We start from the raw sequence: 14,733 nt of genomic DNA, 5'->3' as shown, positions 1-14,733 counted from the left end.
TATCAGAATTAAAGAGAAGGGTCTGGACGTTTGAATCTGTCCTAAAAGCTAAGCTAAGTATGAATAGTGAAAAGTATTTTCATCCTTATAGGCCTTTCTAGTGTACTTAAGGCAGCTGGAGAACTGATTGGTGAATACTTATTATCCAAGATATCAGGTATAAGGGTCGATGACCAGAAAATTCATGTACACAAGAAAGGCCTTCCTTAAACCCAGGCTTTTTTGTTGAGTCTGCCATCCACATGTTAAGGCAATTCCAGGAACCAAAGGTCTCCAAAGTTTTTGTTGTTGTTGAGACAAAACATAAAAACAAAAACCTATACTGTCCATAGCTGTGGAAAAAAACAAAGAAATGGCTCAGCTAGCAAGTTGAATGAACCAGAGTGATTTTCGCCTGCTCTTCTGGCATTTGTCAGGAACAGCATTTATGGATGCCATAATTCCTTATGTAGCTTCACCTGGAAATTTCCATTACTTGAAGGAAAGTCCTCACGGTCCCTAACTAGCAGAATTTTCCAAAAGGTTCTGGACCTTGTTTCAGGGAGCAAGCCTATCCATAGAGTGTGTATTTGTACTGAAAAAGCTTAAAGAGAAAAGATGTTTACTCAGCATGATGTTGAGTACTGCCAGTGTACGTAGGAGTTTACAAAATGCATATAAAATCTGATTTCAAGGCTGCAGGGGAACGAATATCCCTGGGAAGATTGGTACTGCTTCTTGGAAACTTCTTGATGACAAGCTTTTTTTTTTCTCCGAAGGGGCAGAGCATATTGTGGAACACACAGTAAGGTTTGGGGTGTGTTTTCTGTTTTATTTCAGATTCCTGTAGAAATGTCAGTACTTTGTTAGTATTTCTGTGAGAGCTCAGGCAGTGTGAATGTAGCCTGCCTTCCAGCAGGAGACGACAAGTAAACAAAGAAAACTTTATTGCCCACATACAAAGGCCTTACTCGCTGTTTGGCCTTTACTGTTTCTTTCTTCCTCTAACTGATGTTTAAATTCATATTAGAAAGGTCAGTTCAGAAATAAGTACTTTCAAAGAGGTTTTGTACAAATAGCCCTGTGACATAACTTTGGATTGCTGTTGCTTGACAGATATTTTCTGTATTAAAAAAAAAAAAATCAGTTGTTTCCTTCATGAAATTTAAATTGAAGTAGTCTGGAGTAATTTAATTTCGACTAATCTACACTATTTTTTAATTTAGGTGAATTTTTTTTGTTCCTCTTGAAAATCTTTGTCATTGCTCAAATGAATCTCGAAGCTTCTTGATCTTTTCAGCAAGCACACAATTGCCATATGTTTCTTGAACATATGGCTGGACAGAAAGGTTATTTGGCTGAAGTTGTCTATGTGAAAGTTTGGTGCTGAATGTAAAAGGCCAGTCTTCCATACTAGCAGAAAACAGAAGTCCCACTCACCTGTGAAGTTTTAAGTACCTGAGAATATTTTGCTGTGATGAGTCAGTAAATGATTTTAGGCTCATAGAGTGAGTTTTGCAGTAGTAGTTGCCTTCCACAAGTTTCAATGACCAGTTGATGATCAAACCCTTGGATTTTTGATCTGACCTATCTAACACACAGAGGAGCTCTGACTGGTTTCTTTCTCTAGAGAGGAATTGGAGCCTGGGGCAGTCCAGTGGCCTGAGATTTCTCTCCAGTCGTAATAAATCTTTCTATCTTTAATTTCTGTGATATCCAGCTAGATGGGATAAGTACACTAGCTAGATATTTCTGTGAAAATGAGCAGCAGTAAAATAGTTATTTTGCAACCATAGTCACTAATAATTATTTTTAAATGAAAGCTTAAGTTCTGTCAAAGCTGATGGGGGGGCCTCCAGCAGATCATCATAAAGAACTTTAAAAATCCCCCCAAAACTCACAAGTCAAACATGGGTGGAGGTTGTACACCACAGTTTTAGAGGCCTAAAATGTTGCATAAAACTGCTGATGCACATCCTAAACTGTCTGGTATGATTCATATTCCAAAATTTTCAAATTTGTATGACACCAATACACATCCAAGAGTTATTGCAAGGTCCTCCTTCTGTATAAGGATCTGTGGGACTAGAACCCAGGTCTGCAGAAACTGGGATAGCTGACATTCCCATATCGCCACCAGGAACCTATGTGGAGCCACATCCAAGGAGCACTGTGTAGATTAGGCGCTGCAAGAATTACCGTCCAAAGTTACAGCACTCTGGGGCCTTCTGATTGGCTATTGCTCACTAAAAAGGTGCCCTAAGAAGTTGTCTGTGCAACCACACAGACTTCTGGCCTGCTGTGACTTCTCACTTTCTGATTTTCAGCCTCTGACAGTGACTCTTGCCTCCTGATTCCAGCATGGTATCTCTTATCGCCGGTCCCTGACTCTTGCCTATTGATCCTGGCACTAGTGATTACTCCAATCCCTACTCGTTGACTACCACCTCATAACCATCCTTGACTTGTGACCATTAGGTCAGACTGCCTATGCCCTGGTCTCTTACAATCTGTGTCTCAGGTACACCAAAGAGAAGCTGAAGTGTGTCCTCAGCTGTGCCAAAGACCACCTGAACTTAAAGAAATGTAATCAAATTGAGAGGCGCAGCAGCCCAGATATACTTTGGAGAACAGTTGATGACCAAAACAAAAAATGCCAGTATGATTCTCTTGAAAGCTCCAGTCTATCATAGCAGGGGACTGTTTACAAGACCACATATCTGGTCTAGAAATATTTTTTCAAAAGCAAATTGTCATGTGGCCAAAGTGAACTCTGATACATCTGTTATCTTCCTGTTAGACAGGATATTGATGTTGGGACATTCCTGTGCATAGAATGAGAAGGTCTCATGCTGGCCTAAATATCAACTGACCTACCGGTAACTGGATCAGACATATCATTACTCTTACATAGAAAAAGAAATCTCTAAAAGGAGAGAGAGATGTGGTTGTGTGGGGTTTTTTGGCTTGTTTGTTTTGTTTTTTAATTGTGTTGGGCTTGCCCCTTAGTTTCGAAGAAAAAGGAAAATTCCATTTGCTTTCATTTTCCAACTAGCTGCTCCTAGTAAGAAAAAACCATGCACAGACACACCGCACATCTACTATGAATACTAAATATAAAGATCACACCCCACAGAATCAGTGCAGTCTGCAGTCAGTACAGCAATTCAGCTGCTGCAGGAAGGGTGGAAATGGGGTGGTAGAGATTTCATACATCCTTTGGACATGAGATATGCTAATGTTTAGTATTTAGATTACAGAATTTTATAGGTGCTAATATATCAATAGCATAGCTTTATTTGGTCTAGTTTAGATATTACTATTGTGTATATTGCCCACCAAGTGGGAAATAGGGACAGAGTACTACATTTGAGAAACACTGATGATCTTGTAGCACACAGAGAAATATTTTATTGTACACGTCCCATCCCAGAGAACAGTAATCTAAAAGTACATAATGTGGTTGAAAAAGGTCATAGTAGGGAGTAGAGCATAAGGAAGCAACTTTCTGTAGTTCACTAAACAAGTTGGGACCGATTCAGACACTTATTTGCTTCTAGCTAATATCAACCACTGTAACTGATCTTGTAGTGTGCTAGTTAGGGGGAACCTCACAGTTCAGGCAGTCTTCAAGGGCCTCAATGAACAGAGCTCCTGTTGCTGCATGACCAGTAACCCAGTTGGGTCTAGTTTGAAGACCTATGCCAGATAGCTCACAACTTAGTATAACTCACTGCTTTCTTTCCATCTCCTCTCATTGTTTTCCAAAATAGCTCAATCCTTTAACTTGGCCTTTTCATATATTATTAGACAGTGTGATACTCATAGAGTTTGATAATGGAACTCTGCAATTACACTGGATTATCCAAAGCTATATCTTGTAGTATTCTTTTCCTCCTTCCATCACTACTTTGACATGGTGGCAGTGAAGAGAATAAGAATTGTTTACTGATAAAATAGCCAAAAAATCCTCTTGTTGCCTCATTCACTTTTCTTTTTTGCCTAAGGTTTAACTTGTACTAACATGTGAAAACCATGTTGTCTGTTAGTGTAAAGCATGGAGAGCAATACAAAATACCAACTTCTTTATTGAATACTTTTTCAGCCTTTGAAAGTCACAGTAACTTTCATATTGTATTGTAACAATATAAAATTGATATGGAATTAAATGAATCAATAAAACAGGCATCTTTCTAAACAGAAGGACCTTTATTTTGTGATAGGAAGGTAGCAGTCCATCCTGGTGCCAAGTGATGATGCTGTCAGTGTACATAATATTTAAATCTTGTCTGAGCTTAATCTGTTTACAAGAACATACTGGCCCTACTATGTAATGACTGAATGCTACAAACCAAGGTAATAAGAAAATATGCTGGCATGACATTCAATTTGCTGAAATCTCCGATAGTGCTGTACTGTATCTCAGCAGTCTAAGTGACAGTTTATCTAACTAAAACAATCATAATCATCTGGCTCATATAGATGTTAATGCAGTGAACATGTGTAGTTGAATTAAAAAAAAACTTTCATATATGATCTAACTGGATAAATGACAGAATAGCAGACCTTATTACCAAGTGCAGTAGTCTGGGGTTTGTTTGTTTTTTAACAAGGGAGGGGGAAAAGGCATTAATATGTTTAACAGTTTTAAAGCTTTAGTATAAATTAAAATTCTACATTCATATCTAACAATTTAAAGCTGACTTTGCTTAATAATACATAACCTTCTTTCTCCCTGTTACGTCTTGCATGGTACTACATTTTGTGAAAGGATGAAGCAGAAGGGTCTGACTAATGGTATCAATGAAAATGTGGGAAGGTGAAGATAAAATAGACATGGGAAATATGAGAAGCTGCTTAATAGGGTTTTGGGAGAGCAAGCCTGTGTGTGAGAGCTAGTGTCCTAACACAGTCTTGCACTTGACAGCCTTACGGTTTTTTGTGTGGAGGTTCATATATAAAAATGGGAGTGAGGTTGCATAGTCAAAAATGAGATGCAGATAATTGTCCAGCTAAATAAAGGAGTTTGCATGGATTGGCAATCGGTTTTAATTTAATCACAGTATGTCTGTTTAGTTTCTTATTAATATAGGCAACTTCAATTTATGAGTTTATAGATTCAAATTTTACTGCAGTAGAAAGTACTTAACAGTGATGTCAGTTCTTTGCAATATGTCCTGGAGGCAAAATGCATGAGGTATCATGAATAAAATATTAAATTAAAATGTTTAATCTGTTCCCCTTATGTACCCGTTGCCTGTACAGAAACTTATTGGTATACTTGTTTGCGTTTCCAGTTGCAATAATTTTTTTATGATTATACAGACACCTCCCACAGAATCCTAATGATTATTCCTAGGATAAAACTACATTGTAATTTTAAGTTTCTTGTTAAAAGCTAGGAACAAAATAATCTTAAACAAAACTCTTCAGGTCTCCTTAAAAAAAGAGAATTTATAGTATAGGATCTTATTTAAAAAGGTACAATACAAGTTTTGCATGTGTGTTGAAATGATAATTAATCTAAAATGTTTTGCTCTGCCTGGCAATTCGATATTCAAAAGAATTTATCCTGAATAAAACTTGAAATACGTTTTAAATTAACATTTGTAAATTATGTTCAGAAAAGTGACTCAAAAATGAGTGACCAAAGTTAAGCTCCTATTTCCCTATTTAGGTCCCTAAATAAGTAGCCTAACTTTCAAAAGTTCTGAGCACCTAACAGTTCCTAGTGAATATCTGTCTGCACTTGAGATTGCTACAGTTGGATCTACATAAGTTCTGTGGGACTTTCTGGGTGATCATTGCTCCTAAAAATCAGGCCACTTACTTAGTAAGAGCCTTAAGAGTCTTGCTGTAGTCACGCAGTTTTTGAAAACTACAGCCTAAATAAAAATGTTATCACCTTATTTGATAGTCTTATATTTTAGTCTTGGCAGAATTTTGTATTGATTTTATTATAATTTTGACAGTTTATTTTTAAGCATTTTTAATTTTTTTATCAATTTTAAATTCTTACAGTTGTGGAAAATTATGGGGGCATCAGAATAATTAATGAGAGTAAAAGTTGAGATTAAAAAGCTTTATAACCATTAAAACACAAATGGTCAATATCACATGTCAAAATATACAAAGTGAAATGAAAGTTGTCAAGCAGTATTTTTCTTTCTTGTCCTATCTGTAAATATCGATTCATGTTGATGGAAATGTTTTTTGTCCTGGTTTTGTGTGTGGTGAAATCAGCGTTGAACAATAATAAACTTATCCTTCCAGACCTGTTTATATTCACTTTTTCCCATGGACAAAGATTTTACTCCTGTTAATACTGCAGAGCCAGTACTGCTGTGATATACTGGATTTTATTCTGGCTTTCTTGCTGTTAACACAATTATAAACTAAGATTCAAACGGTAGAATCTTAATCTTGAGTGGACATCTGTGTGTCTCAATTTCACCTTACAACTATAGTGCATGTTGGGTATGTCAGAGTTACTGGTGATAGCTAGGAAGTAAAAGCCAGAAAACACAACTTAGATTTCGGATCACAGGCAGTATGTATGTTTGGGGTTGTCAGAAATAACATCTTTTTGTGATTATAATGGTCAAATTGTATATGGAATTCATTCTCACTTTCAAAAGTTCACATGTAAAATCTGAAAACATCAAAATAAGGCTGGTGTGCACATATGACTTTATGAACAAGTAAGATGAATATGCAGGAATGTGTAAATCCTACTAAAAATCTTGCCTGAGACCAGTAGAATCCTTCACTATATATAACTAGCAAATCTAAGCCTATTGCTTGTGGAAGCCATTTGCTGAAAAGTGACCTAATTTTTCCTCACTCAAGGCAGGACTAAGTAATAACTAGACCATTCCTGACAGGTGTTTGTCTAACCTGTTCTTAAAAACCTCCGATGATGGAGATTCCACAAACCTCCCTAAGCAGTTTGTTCCAGTGCTTAATTACCCTGACAGGAAGTCTTTCCTAATGTCCAACCTAAATTGCCCTTGCTGCAATTTAAGCCCATTGCTTCCTTGTCCTATCCTGAGAGGTTAATTGGAGAAAATTCTCCCTCTTCCTTGTAACAACCTTTTAATGTACTTGAAAACTGTTATGTCCCCCTTCAGTCTTCTCTTCTCCAAACTAAACAAACCCATTTTTTTTTTTCAATCTTTCCTCATAGGTCATGTTTTCTAGACTTTTTTTAATCATTTTTGTTACTCTCCTCTGGACTTTCTCCAACTTGTCCAGGTCTTTCCTGAAATATGACACCCAGAACTGGACACAGTACTCCAATTGAGGCCTTAGCGCTGAGTAGCTCATGTCTTCCTAACACTCCTGCTAATACATCCCAGAATGATGTTTGCTTTTTTTGCAAGAATGTTACATTGTTGGCTCATATTTAGCTTGTGATCCACTATGGCCCCCAGATCCCTTTCCGCAGTACTTCTTCCTAGGCAATCATTTCCCATTTTGTATGTGTGCAACTGATTGTTCCTTCCTACGTGGAGTACTTTGCATTTGTCCTTATTGAATTTCATCCTATTTACTGCAGAGCATTTCTCCAGTTTGTCCAGATGATTTTGAATTTTAATCCTATTCTCCAAAGCACTTGCAACCTCTCCTAGCTTGGTATTGTCTGCAAACTTTATAAGTGTACTCTCTATGCAATTATCTAAATAATTGATGAAGATATTTAACAGAACTGGACCCAGGACCAATCCCTGTAGGACCCCACTCGATATGGCATTCCAGCTTGACTGTGATAACTACTGATAACTGATAACTACTTCATGGGAACGGGTTTCCAACCAGTTATGCACCCATCAGTAAGGCTATGTTTATGTCACGGAAGGTGTGACTTCCAGAGACCGCCGTGAAATTTTCTGCTTCAGCACCTGGGTCTGTAGGACGGGAGCTGGCAGCCAGTGGGGCCATGGCAGGGTTCCAGCGACCGGCGACAGCCTCTTCAGGGTCCCCCTGCAGGTTTCCAGTGACAGGTGACACAGCCTCCTCAGGGGGCCCTCAGGCTTCCAGTGACCGGGGACAGGCTTGCAGGGAGGAAGGAGGGGGAAGAACCCTGCAGCTCCCAGCCACCACAGTAGCAGGGGAAATGGTGGAGCTGCAGCAGCAACAGTCACAGACAAGTCACTGCTTCTGTGAATTTTTGTTTATTGCCCGTGACCTGTCCATGACTTTTACTAAGTATAACCATGACAAATCTTAGTCTTACCCATCATATTGTAGCTCTATCTAGGCTCTATTTCCCTAGTTTATGAGACGGTCACGTGAGATGGTATCAAAAGCCTTGCTAAAGTTAAGATATACCACATCTACCACTTCCCTCTGTTCACAAGGCTTGTTGGCCTGTGAAAGAAAGGTATTAGGTTGGTTTGACACAATTTATTCTTGACACATCCATGCTGAGTGTTGTTTATCACCTTCTTATCTTCTAGGTGTTTGCAAATTGATTGCCTGATTATTTGCTCCATTATCTTTCTGAGTACTGAGGTTAAGATGACTGGTCTGTAATTCTCTGCGTTGTCCTTATTCCCTTTTTATACATTGACACTGTATTTAATCTCTTCCATTTTCTAGGCGTTTTTGAAGCTAATTGCTCATGGCTCAGATATCTCCTCAGTCAGCTCCTTGAGTATTCTAGGATATATTTAATCAGGTCCTGGCAACTTGAAGCCATCTAACTTGTCTAAGTAATTTTTAATTTGTTCTTTCCTTATTTTAGCCTTAGATCCTACCTCATTTTCATTGGCATTCACTATGTTAGACATCTAATCACTACTAAACTTTTTGGTAAAAATTGATGCATTCACACTCTACATACTATTGTGATAATCCTTATACGAACTATGCCTTGGGAGATATCATTTGAAAACTAAACTCGATCAATAATGTCATGGTGAAATGTATGTAGCAAGATAATATCTAAAGTTATGAAATCTCCCTGCATGATGATCTTTGCATATTTTCAAAACCACACAGCCCTGTCCAGGTAGAAGTATCCTGAATAAAGAAATGTGTGTTTACCTTAATTTACATACAAGTAGTAAGCAGGGTCCTCAAGACAGCAGGGAGAGGAGATGACAGGAGACAGAGAAAATCTGCATTTCAGCAAACACAGGTGAGCAGAAAGAACATGGAGCCTCCTTCACCACGAGAGTCCATTTTGCCTTCTTTACTGTTTGAATAAACTTTGCTTTGAGAGGTAACCCTCCAAAGAATCGGTTTTAAAGGTTAACTGGACTATAAAATAAAGGGACAGAAAACCCCAGTTACTCTCCTTCTTTCACCTAAGAAAACAAAGCAAACTGCCCTTTGACTTCGGGGCAAGATCCTGACCTGAGAATTTGGTCACCCATGTTGCTGGGATCTTGTGGTAAAGATTTTTACCTTGAACCAAGTCTAGCTTAAGTTGAAGCCACTAGAAAGCGTTTATCTTTTTGTCTTGTCACCATTTCTGACTTTAATGCTTGAATTCACATAAAATCTTTGTTTTTGTAGTTAAATGAATCCAGTGTTGTGTTTAAACTGAACTGTTTGCTACTTTAACTGGGGTTACCAATCTGTTGAATATTGACCCTTTACAGGTGCAACGGACCTTTAATATCTGAACTGTCCAGAACACTCATTTTTGGGGAAAATTCAGAGTGGGAGTATGTTGGGAGCACTTTGCAAGTAGTAACCAGGGCTGGTGGAAGTCAGATTATGCCTGGAGTTTTGCTGACAGGCTGCTGGGGTCAAAGCTGCTGGACAAGGGCTACAGCTATACAAAGACGTCAGGGTGTGACATGCATGCTGGTAGGCTGTTTGTGAGCGGCCCAGGTTGAAAGTTACAATAGCAAAGCAGTGTGAGGTGGGGGGGCAGGTGATGACACAGTTCCTCACTGGTCTGGATTGCACCCCAGAATGTGATAGTGGCATAGTCAAAGAAGGATTTATACACATCTTGGTATTTTAACTGATATTTACATGTTAAGCACTGGTAAAACAGTTTTAAGTGAGTCTGAAGTGTGGTGGCTGGGAACAGTCACAAGAAAGGCTACAGCTTTATTATTTTCTGTCTGTTTATTTCAAGAAATAGAAATAAAACCATAGTAAAACATTAATATGGGTGCCAGCGAAGCAACTATAAAACTAGAGCTCGCCAGGTTGAGAGCAAAGCATCATGAGGTACCCAAGGTTGCAAGGTAGGCGGTGACACAACTCCTCACTGGTCTGTATTGCACCCCGGAATGTGACAAACTCTCAAGATACCCTCAAGCTGTGCATCTTCCTCTCTGTCAGAAAGCACTGAAAAAACAGAGATCTGCCTCCGTCTCCACTTCTACAAACAAAATGATGGCTGAACCTGATGGAACGCAGCTGATGGCTGTAGTACAACAGGTGGCTGCAGATACTGTTGAAATTAAATCTACAGTTTCCACCCTACAGACCGCCATGACTGAGATTCAGAGTGCACCACAAACTCGATCCAGATGGGATCGGTGAAGCAGAACACAGAATTTCTGAAATGGAAAATTATTTCAAAGAGAACAAATTACAGGTTATGAAGAACTGTAATGATATCAAGACTACTAAGACGAAGCTTATTGATCTAGAAAGCCACACATGATGATGTAACATCAAGATTGTGGGTGTCCCTGAGGAATAGAGAAAGGTGAACTCTCCAAATTTGTCCCTAAACTGCTATCTAAGTTGTAGCGGTAGATTGTTTTGTTTTGTGTTTTGTTTTGATATAGAGTGAACGTACCAAGCCCTTGCCCCCAAGCCAGCTCCAGGAGGTCAGCCTACAGCATTGATTGTGAAGTTCCTGAAGTTTACCACTAAAGAGCTTATATTGCAGAAATCAAGAGGGGGGAAAGGAGCTGTTATGGGGAGAACCAGCAATTTAAAATACTGCTCTTTCAAGATTATGCACATGATGTGGTTGCAGTGAAGCCAGCTTTTAACCAAGCAAAGCAATTGGCCAGGAAGATGGACTTGAATTATTTTACTAAATACCTGCAGTACTCCATATTAAGAATGGCGAGAAGATAGTATCGTTCATTTCCCCTCAGGAAGCAGGAAAGTACCTCAAAAATCTGCAAACTCCTCCCTAACAAGAGAAGACATCTTTGGAATGGTCTGACCATATGAAATTTGTATTGCTCTCTGCAATTTGATATGGCTGTTCTAAACAAGTTAATGGGCTCTAGTTGATATTGATATGTTAGTTCCTTTTCTTTTTCCCCCATCACTAATGGTTAAAGGGTTATTCTTGATTTAATTCCTATTGCCCTAGCTCACAGGAAAGGAGCATTAGTGTAAAATATATCATTTGGTTAATAAATTTTATATAAAACTTTGCTTTATTAGATACTGCTTCCTTATAACTAGTGTATCAAGGTTCTATTGGTATTAGGTGATTACTATAGCTGTAATGTTTGGGGTTCCAGGGGTGCGAGGATCTCCAAGTTTCACCTGACTTGTCTGCACCCTCTGTGTGACAAGTTTGTATATTTGGGCTGTAAACAGATTTTTCTTTTCGATTTGTATGGTACCAATGTGTTTTTTTTCTCTCCGCTGTCTCTTCTGTTTTATTTTCACTTACCCTCTTTTGTTGCCCTCCTATTCTGTGAATTTCTTTCTCACTTTTTTAGAATATGTACAGGGAAGCAATACCCTACACCTGGATTATATAACTTTTACTGCTTAGATATGCAAGAACTGTGTGCTGCTCAGGAAAACTTGCAATTTCTCATTTATTCAAAATGTGACACTATATATTTTCCAATATATTTTAACAATGAAGCTTCTTATAATTAAATGTCTTCTGGAATATAAAGGGTTTTAGTAATCCTGTTAAAAGAAAAAAAATACTCATTACTTAAAAAGAATTTTGACATTGCCATGCTCCAGGAGACACATCTGGTGGAACATGAAGCTTGAAAACTGAATAGAGATTGGATAGGCCTCTCGATTTCTAGTTGCTTTAATTCTAAAGAAAGGGGCATTACTATACTAATGGATAAAAAGTTGAATGTTAATATTCTGAGCACAAGGGTTGATTTCTGACAATGAGGGTAGATTTCCTGTCCTCAAGGCTCAAAATGACAATTCTGTCATTATCATTGCCCGAGTTGGAAGTGACGTCACTTCAGGGGCCGAACGCGCCGGGGGAAGGTAGGGGAGGCTGGGGGAGGGAGTTCCTCCCCAAATAGCCAGGTGTGGCCCCGTGCACACTCCGGCCCCCCATGCCGCCCGCCTTCCTTGGGCTTGGAAGGCTGCAGTGGCGCCACCGCATGCTCTCCCTCCTGGTGTGCTCTCCCTCAGGTGGAAGGGGTGGGGCTGGAGGTAACCTCCCCCAGCCAGCGGTTCACCCTCCAGCCAATTGTGCTGGCCTGTGGGGGCCCCCCAAAGCGCAGGGCCCGGAGCGGTCACCCCGATTCAGTGTTACCTAGGGACGGCTCTGCTCGCTAGTTCCTTGTAGTTCAAGTGTCTGCCTTCTTTTTCTTTTGGGGTAATATTTAAAGGTCTCCTATAGGATCTAATTCTTGTTACATAAGCTGTGTCAGGCTGCAGTAGCTAATTGTTTAGGTTTATTTGATGGTCCCCTTATTCTTTCCTGGAGTCAAAGGACTTCTGGAACTAAACTTACCCACCTGTGTACCTCATATGGAAGCCTCTTTGTCTCTTGGTCCTGGAAAGCAGCTTTTCAAATAGCAGTAATTTTGGCCCAGTGGGTAGGAGAATTGGCCATCCCATTACAATAATTAAACACTTTAAGTGCTAACTGAAAAAAGCGTAGCATTCCAGCCAGCTAGTCCTCCAACTGTAGCACATTATCCTCCTCCCATCTTCACCTACATGTACCTCCTTTTCCAGGCTCACTGTTGCAGCTATTTTAGTGTTTAGTTGGGGTCTAGTTCTTCCACGTTTTCATGGAGAAACTGGGAAGCTATACCTAGATAGGTGAGTATAGCTGAAACCTTTGTTTTTCCTTCTTTGTATTCATACTGCTTGGGACAGCTACTTGGAACCCATCACTTTACACTGATGGCAAGAGGACCCCAGAAAACAGAATTTCTTGATTATCCGTTCTTTTCTGTGAACAGGCTTAATTACTATTGACACTTGTCCTTTGGTCAAAAAATTGGTCCTCCTCCCCTTAAAAGTAGTTATTGTTGGTACTAATCCAAAACAAATTACAGCACTGAAAGTCCTCATGCTAGGAGCAGAGAGATCCTGGCAGAGATGAAACATGGGGATTAGAAATTATCTGTTGTCAGTGTGCTTGATTGGGTATCCCTTCCCATCACTCTGCATTTGTTGAATCATATCACGTATCAGAATTAGCAGTAGAATTTCTGTGTGTATGGAGGCTAGCAGCAGGCAAAAAAACTGTATTGTTAGTTTAAAGCTATTTATCAATGATTCTGCAATGTTTAGCTAAATTGTGATTGTTTTATGTCGTCATAGACATGAGGGTCTATTTCTGTTGACTGAGTTCAGCTGACAGTTAATTTAAACATTTTCATTTTTGTACAATTTTGTACAAGGGGGAGATTACTATATTTATGAGTTCCTTTTTAGTGCAGCTAAATGCCTCAGAGTTTACTGTATTAGTGTATATCTTACCCACCAAAAGTATTTTCTTCCCAACCTATGATGGATTACTCTTGCTACATCTTATCCATGGGAAGTTTTTTGTGTGTGTTGGGTGGGTCGGGAGGTAGTGATGTATGTAACTCATGCAACATTTGAATACTTCAGAATTGCATAACATTTCACGAAGTAATTTATAAACATGAACTAATCCTCTACACTCCTTGTTAAATATCTAAAAACAGTTGTATCCTAATTTGCATAGATTAACTGCTGTATGGCAAAAAATTATACTGCCAATTCTTAGTAACCAATTGTACTAATAATGAATTTCACATTTAAGTTTTATGGACTTGGAGAGACTTGCTAAAATAATCTCCATTTGGAAAACTTGTAGACTAGCCATACTAGAGACCATTTTTGGTTGGTTTATAGGGTTCGTAGTTTGGCTATTTCATTTGTCCTGTTTAAATAATCCTACTGGGTGGATAGCTAAGACAATGAAATTTTTGTGGCTTGCAGAGGAAACCACAAATCTTAATTAGTACATAGAAGTCCTATTTTTATAAGTGGTTTTTTTTAAGTTCAAAAGGGACTGTTATGATCATCTAGTGCAGGGATCGGCAACCTTTGGCATGCGGCCCGCCAGGGTAAGCACCCTGGCAGGCCGGGCTGGTTTGTTTACCTGCCGCAGCCGCAGGTTCGGCTGATCGCGGCTCCCACTGGCTGCGGTTCGCCGCTCCAGGCCAATGGGGGGGGGAGTGGGCGGGAAGCGGTGGCCAGCACATCCCTTGGCCTGCGCCACTTCCTGCAGCCCCCATTGGCCTGGGACAGCGAACTGCGGCCAGTGAGAGCCGCATTCAGCTGAACCTGCGGCCGCGGCAGGTAACCTGCCCGACCTGCCAGGGTGGCAAAGGTTCCCGATTCCTGATCTAGTGTGACCTTAGCTATACTAGTACTCAGTCACATTTTAGGTTACTGTATTGTATGAGGCCTTACTACACAAAGTGTTTATTCTCCTAACAACTGACTGACTCCTGTTCTTCACTCCCCTGCTGCCCTTCCATTATCAAATAACTGCACTCCAAATTATAACTAGCATTCATTTTGGTACATTCCCGAAGTTAAAATGCATAATGCAGAAAAGTG

General features: G+C 39.5%; 1 protein-coding gene across 5 annotated transcripts in view; it reads left to right on the top strand.

Moving 5' to 3' along the window:
• Positions 1-14,733, top strand: part of CRY1 (cryptochrome circadian regulator 1) — a 440,250-nt gene that overhangs the window by 24,720 nt on the left and 400,797 nt on the right. The gene's annotated exons all lie outside the window — the stretch shown is intronic.

This window comes from Chrysemys picta, chromosome 1, assembly GCF_011386835.1.
Source record: "Chrysemys picta bellii isolate R12L10 chromosome 1, ASM1138683v2, whole genome shotgun sequence".
NCBI lineage: Eukaryota > Metazoa > Chordata > Testudines > Emydidae > Chrysemys > Chrysemys picta.
The sequence above is the reverse complement of the archived record's forward strand: the minus strand, read 5'-3'. Positions and strand labels throughout refer to the sequence as shown.